This window comes from Thunnus thynnus, chromosome 12 (genome assembly GCF_963924715.1).
Source record: "Thunnus thynnus chromosome 12, fThuThy2.1, whole genome shotgun sequence".
Taxonomy (NCBI): domain Eukaryota; kingdom Metazoa; phylum Chordata; class Actinopteri; order Scombriformes; family Scombridae; genus Thunnus; species Thunnus thynnus.
The window spans coordinates 16,899,117-16,905,876 of NC_089528.1; positions in this window are offsets into that span (position 1 = coordinate 16,899,117).

Here is a 6,760-nt window from a genome sequence, read left to right on the forward strand (position 1 = left end):
CCTGTAATGAAGGAACATGTCAGAGAGGACTTCAAAGATGAGTTACTAAAGTCACCTGTGAGAAGAGAGATGTCTTTTTAGGGCTGTGTTGACCAGGAACTTCAATCACAAGGAAGGCTGATACACAACAGAGCTGCAGCAGGAAGACAAAATGGACTTGGACCGAAATGCTGAAGTAACTAAAGCACAAACAACACAACAGAGTTTGAACAATAAACGTTTGTCAGCTGTAAAATAAGTCTGTAAATCAGTACTCTGATGTGTGAGTTTTCAAAGCAACATGAGAAAACCGACAGCACCCCATCGAGGACAACTCAACTGTGCCTAAAATGCTGGTGAATCTGTGAAAAAACAACTGCAAAATTCCTCATCAAGGGGAATTAAGAGAAACAAGTCTTGAAAATCATGACAATTATGACGAAGACAATCTGCTTTGAGAAAGAGGAACAAACAAAACAAAAGAGATATGACAAACAAATGTTTTATGTACTTTTTAAGTATTTTGCAGTGAATAGCTGTTGACGAAAACAGCAATATTTGGCCTTGATGGTTCTAAGCATCACTATCTTTTAGATAATATTAAAAAATATTATGACTGTTTTTGTATTGGGACTGCCAAAATGGTGTTGCACTCTATAAGAGAGAAAATATGCTCTTTCTTAGCCCTGGCACCTGTTTACACAGACAAGGTCATGTGGGCCACCCCATGTTGGGGGAAGAAAAAGCCACTTCACAGCTTCCTTTTAATTTTCATATCTGGTTGTTGGTGTATGATTGTAATTATTGCCATGCTCTACATACTGCTCTAATGCTGCTGATAGAAATGAGTAACTGCCTTTCAACTGAGAAATGTGTCATGGGTTAAAGGTGGTCTTTTCAAGTCATTAAGGTTGTTCTGATCATAATTTGCTTCACCCTCCAGGGATGTTTGTATTGATCTTATTGCAATTACTGCTTCTTACACTGGTCCAATACCTAATAAAACCTTCTCTGTGGCAGGATTAACAGGTTTTCACTTTGTCCTTCAGAGACAATAGACTCTGCATTTTATTTGTTAACATATATCAGTCTGTCATTATCTGTGACGTAGTTAATTACAATGGTTCGGAAGTTATGGAAACACTGCTGCAGACATTAATCAAAGCATATTCATCAAATCAGGTCTGGTGAGGGAAAGAAGCGCACTGGGCTAGTTCCTGCTAATTAGCATGGCAATTATTGTAAGCTGTCACAGTTCTTAAGCAACGGGGTGGACTGTGTGTGCTCCAGAGCGTAATCCCTCACAAATTACAAGATAATGGAGGCAAAGAGAGGCCACTGCTTCAAAAGGAACCAGGAGATAGAATCCCCAGCAGGGACATTTTAGGGACAGGCAGGGAGAGAGACAGCGAGTGAGGGAAAGGTAGGGGAAAGAAGTACAGCATGTATTCCCTTCACACAGAGTAGTGTGAATAGGAAAGGCTTATTTGACTCCTTCGCAAAGGAAACGGGTCTGGAAAGCTGTTCTTCTATTAGAACACATTATGCTTTTTTAAAAAATTGTAGTTACAGTAGGTATTTAGCAGATAAAATCCAACAATAAATCTACTGTATTTCATAATGTATGAGCTCAGTGGATGGTTCAGACAGTACATATGCTTACAAACAATAAATTGCTAATAATCACAGATCAATAGTCTGTCTCTCTGTCTCTCTCTGAGTTGAAAATCTGGAATACTTGTGATGTACAACTCATTCTAACTAGGATTCACCAGTTGTGGTGCTTCTTTTTAGGGTTTTAGGAGCTCTTATAAGCTGAATTCTTGTAAAGAAACAAGAAAAGATAACTGCAATAAAGGCAGAGAGCACTTTGCAAGAAAACAGTCTAAATGCAGCATGTCTGATACAGTATATAACTGTGCTGACATTATACATTCAGCATCATAGGATATAACACTGGTAGTTAGTTTTATTGTGTTCCACCCTTTAAATGCCCTGCACACTCACACAGGTGTTTTCCATTTCTGACCAATCACGCATCTGCTCAGGTTCAAGTTGGGCGGAGCTATGCTAGAATTATATGAGGTCACCAAACTTCATGAACCAATAAGAATGATGACGGCATGTCTTCACCCAGGTGCAACAAGACTAATAGAAGGTCTGTCAGACACAAATCCAGCACTGCATGTCCACGCTCACGCTGTCCTCAGACACAGTCCAGTCTGACAAAATAAGTGAAAACACCTGTACATCGCACCATTGGTGGTGTTTTGAGAAGTTTTCGCAAAAATAAATGGTGGAAGTAATTAGTTACTATCTGCCTTCTCTTTTTTTTAATGTTATAGCTCTTTATATGGAAATGAGTCCAGGTGCCACATTTATCACAAAGTTTACAATGCTCAATAAAGCAATTTTCACTACAAATATAACTCATCACCACACACATGCCTTGTTATCTCTAAAATGCTCTCAAATGCATTGTCTCTCATTTGCATGAACCCCAATGGATCATCAGGTTTAGCTATTATTTTCACAGGGGTACTGTCAATAACACTGATAAGTGTTAAGACACTAAAGCATTAATATTCATATGAGGAGTATTATTCTAAAGTAATTGCTTGAAGACTGCCTTGATACTGCAAGATGATTTGCTGCTATTCTGGGATAGATTACCTCTGGTCATTAGTCTGTTCACCTTTAGGAAGAAAATTGAAGTAAAACTTTCTTAATGCATATTTACATCACAATAACCAAAAATGATTCAAAAGCAAGTGGGAGCTTCATCATAGTAGATGCAAACATTTAAAAGTGATATAAAATCTACATTATTGCCACTTTATCAATTTGCAACAAGGGCATAACACAAAGGCTTAATTTCTGAGTTATACAAACAGATCAAAACTTATTAACAACAGTTCATTTCATTTCTTTTAGCCTAAACCAGATGCCTTCTGGTTATTTAGCATCCACATTTTCCTTTCAATGCTTACATAATTCTTACAGTAATTATTATTGCACAGTGATGTTTACAATGATGACTTACTCAGTTAATGCTGAAATGAGGGTGGAGTAAAGTGATGCATGGATTAACCAGCTTGGAGCTTTTGAAAATGAGATGAAAAATTTAACAAGTCAAAATACTGTCACGATGAGGCACACCCACAGCATTTCAATGAGCTTCTGTGGATCTGGAGCATAAGGTAAATGCCAGCACCCTTCATCTCACAAACAGCTCTGCCAAACAGATTGTAGGGCTGTGAAGCCATCCAACTATGAGTTTGGCTCTTTCATTAATGATTAGCATTTATTATGTAAACTGTGACAGCTCTCATGTGATGTGAGGAGTTAGACTATCAGGGGATATTTCTGTTATGTTCAAATGGCAATTAGCCCATGCCCAGCATATTGATTTTATCCTATTCCATTCCGATAACATGACACAGGTAACACAGGTGCATTGCTATTGTATGGTGAGATACAATTTTGACTTTGAAGGGCACTGGACCAAAAAGAAACAGCAGAATCAAGTCTCATTTTCATTGAATGTCTTCCAAAAGCCTGAAGACTTAACTGAAATACAGTAGTAATCGTATACTAGTGTACTACTCACTACTTACTACTTACTACTGGTTATTGTGTTTTTGTGACACTGACATCAGAGGACTGTTGGCTGTTTGACAGGAACTTCTGCATTACTCAGAACAGCACAAAGCCAAATGCACAATGAGAGGACTAAAGCAACATTTCTGCTCATGCTGTTGTTTGCCGAATGTGAGATTATGACAACCATCACTTACTTATTTAGATCAACTGCACAATTACCACAAAGACGTGAATTAGAAAAACACAATAAGAGCTGCCAGGCAAGAGGAAAAGAAGAAGGCCAAAGAGGGGAATATGAAGAAAGAAGGAGAAGAGAAGAAGTTTGACAGCTGTGCCATTTTGCTGTAGGCCTACCTACAGCACCGCCAGTATGGCATTCTTGGTTATCTTGTGTGCAACAACACATTTGGAGAATTAAAGAGACTCGGTGGCCCAAATGCTGACACTACATCACTATTTTTAATTAATAAAAATCAAGACAATCTACAAGGCAGCCTGGACTCACTTTGTCCTTGACAATTTTAATTGTATGTCAGGATTAGGCATTTACAGGCTTGTATTTAGCTTGTTGAATTAATCTGCCTATTTATAAAAACTATAACCTAAACATGTAAAAAATAACAGATTATTGACAAGAGATGTGCGAACAATTTTTCTACAACATACACATTATGAATATCATCTCAGAATGACATTTAATGGGAGAATTGGGATTTTCACTGCAAATGATATCGTTTAATTTTAGCTGTGATTACTGTGGTTAGGCACACTGTTACAGTATGGCAGCTTCAGTACTTCAGCCCAGCATCCAAACACAAACACTTGAGTACTAGAGTAGTGGAGAGCCACAGCAGGACACAGTATAATCGGCAACACTAGAGCTTCTGTGTACCCTCTGTGACACTGCTTTGTTTCTGAGTGCCCTCCATATTCAGATGAGTCACGGCACTTGTGTTCCCAAATTCAGCAACACTGCACCTGCCAACTTGATTGCTTCCATGACATAATTTTTGCATTCTGCTTAATATGAATGTAGTGTTTTACACAGGCAAGCCATAATTATACTACAATAAATACACATTGACCTGTGAACATGCCGTCCATAATATTTCTTTGTACTACTCAGTATGTTATCAAGAACACATAAGTGCACAACGTCTGCAGTAATAATCTAATATTAATGCTCGGTAGACAAACCTGTATGATCTTTAGTGTAACACTCATTTAATTCTTAGGAATAGAATATTTTCTTGTAATACAAAGTCTATTAAGGAGTTTTTTCAATGAAAATGTGTTATTTGCACCCAATGATGGCTGACAAGAAAACATTTTTAGCTGCAAACTGTCTCTGAGAGCCTGAGTGATAGTGCAGCACAAGTGTAAATCTTTATGTGCATTAGTTTCCATGACGGCGAAGCACCAGTTTCCATAATGTATCCATGTCTTTGTTGCATATTTGAATAACCTACATTTGTAACTAATGGGTATGTCACTATCACAAGCCTTTTATAGACAGCCAGAAACTGTACTACCTGAATACTGAACTTACAATTTAGCCTTTAAGGAACATTTTTTTGGAAACTGGCACTACTATTCAACAGGGTTTGGGACCATTCACAGATGAAATGATATTTGTCAGTCATCCTTTTCTTAGCTTACCTCATACACAGTATGCAAATCCAAACTGTCAACTCTAAACTGCTCTCCAACATCCATTGCCAAAAGTAAAGTATTATTTTGTACTATTTTGTTTTCCCATCAGCCATCATGAACTGCAAGTCACCACACATTTTACATTTTATGCTTATAACACATGTTATGCTTACAACATAACTTACATTTAAGTTATGTTACATTTATGCTTACATTTTATGCTTATAACACATTTCTCACACGATAAACCACCTCATTTCTCTTTTGCCAAAACTAACACATTGGAAGTGGAAATTGATGAGTATGATGACATCACTTAAAGAGAAGCTGCAAAAGCAGTGAGGTCAACTTTCTAGAGGGCTGATTTGGGCAGACATTCATCTTAACTGAGCTTATTGTGAACAGCACTGGCAAGGAGTCTGTTTGAATGAAGCTGCATAAGAACTGCTACGCTTGCCGTGTGCCTTTTCCTGCACTGCCTCCTGTGTTGCAGCTGTGACGTGACTAACTCTGAGAGATGGTGGTGATTCCATTTGTGAGAAAATAACAGTAATTCAAGCTGAGCTCCTTCAGTCAGTTCTGCTGCTCTGTAGTGTTTCTCATTTCTCTTGGACCACAGCTGGGGGACTGACAGGATATCAGAATGCAAATAAGGCCCACAGCTTCTCCCAGTGTGTGCAACTGGGATGTTATACACACATAAGGAGCTTAACAGGAACATGAAATAGACAAATTCCCACATACTGAACTTTTGGGTGCCATAGGCAATGATGCTGAATATTTTATCACCCCTGGTTAAACTGTTAATCTTACCAGACGTGCTGATGAGAGCCTCAGTGAGAGAACCCCGGTATGTGTACCTCCCACTTGCTCTTGTTTTGTCCATCATGCTGTTGCTGGCTTGCACAGCTTTTCATGTCAGTCATATTGAAGGTGCTCGCTGCTGGCAGAGTGGGAGGAAAAGGCAGAGACTGCTCACAAAAATCTGACATTTATTTTAGGCAAAAATTGCTCAAAACTATCATCTCAATTTTATGTCTGTCTCTAAGTTTCACCGACAACAGAAAAAACATTGACATGACAATATAGCTAAAATAAGACATACAAGCATATAGTAAACAGCATTTTTGAGTTATTTCAGTCTTTGTTTAACTATGCATTTATGTTTGTCTTCTGCCTGCTTTATCCCGCATAATATCCTGAGCATGCTCATTAGAGGCAGCAACTGAAATTAGTAGGCTGCTTGTGTGGTAAAGTGCAGGGCAGGCGCTGTCTATTCAATTGTCTGTGCTGATGAGGGAGTGTGTGCCTGTGAATCAAATATGACGTTTCTATGAGTGGATTTCAGCAGGGGAAAGATGTGGCTGGAGACTATTAAACAGGCGGATCTGCTTACTGTGTTTATTCGCAGCAAGAAATTGAAATAATTTGACGTGAGCCAAATTATTTGGCCAATCTCAATATACAGTATACAGATGGTAATCAGGTTTGCTGTCTAAAATCTGTGTCCACTGAATAAAGTGTG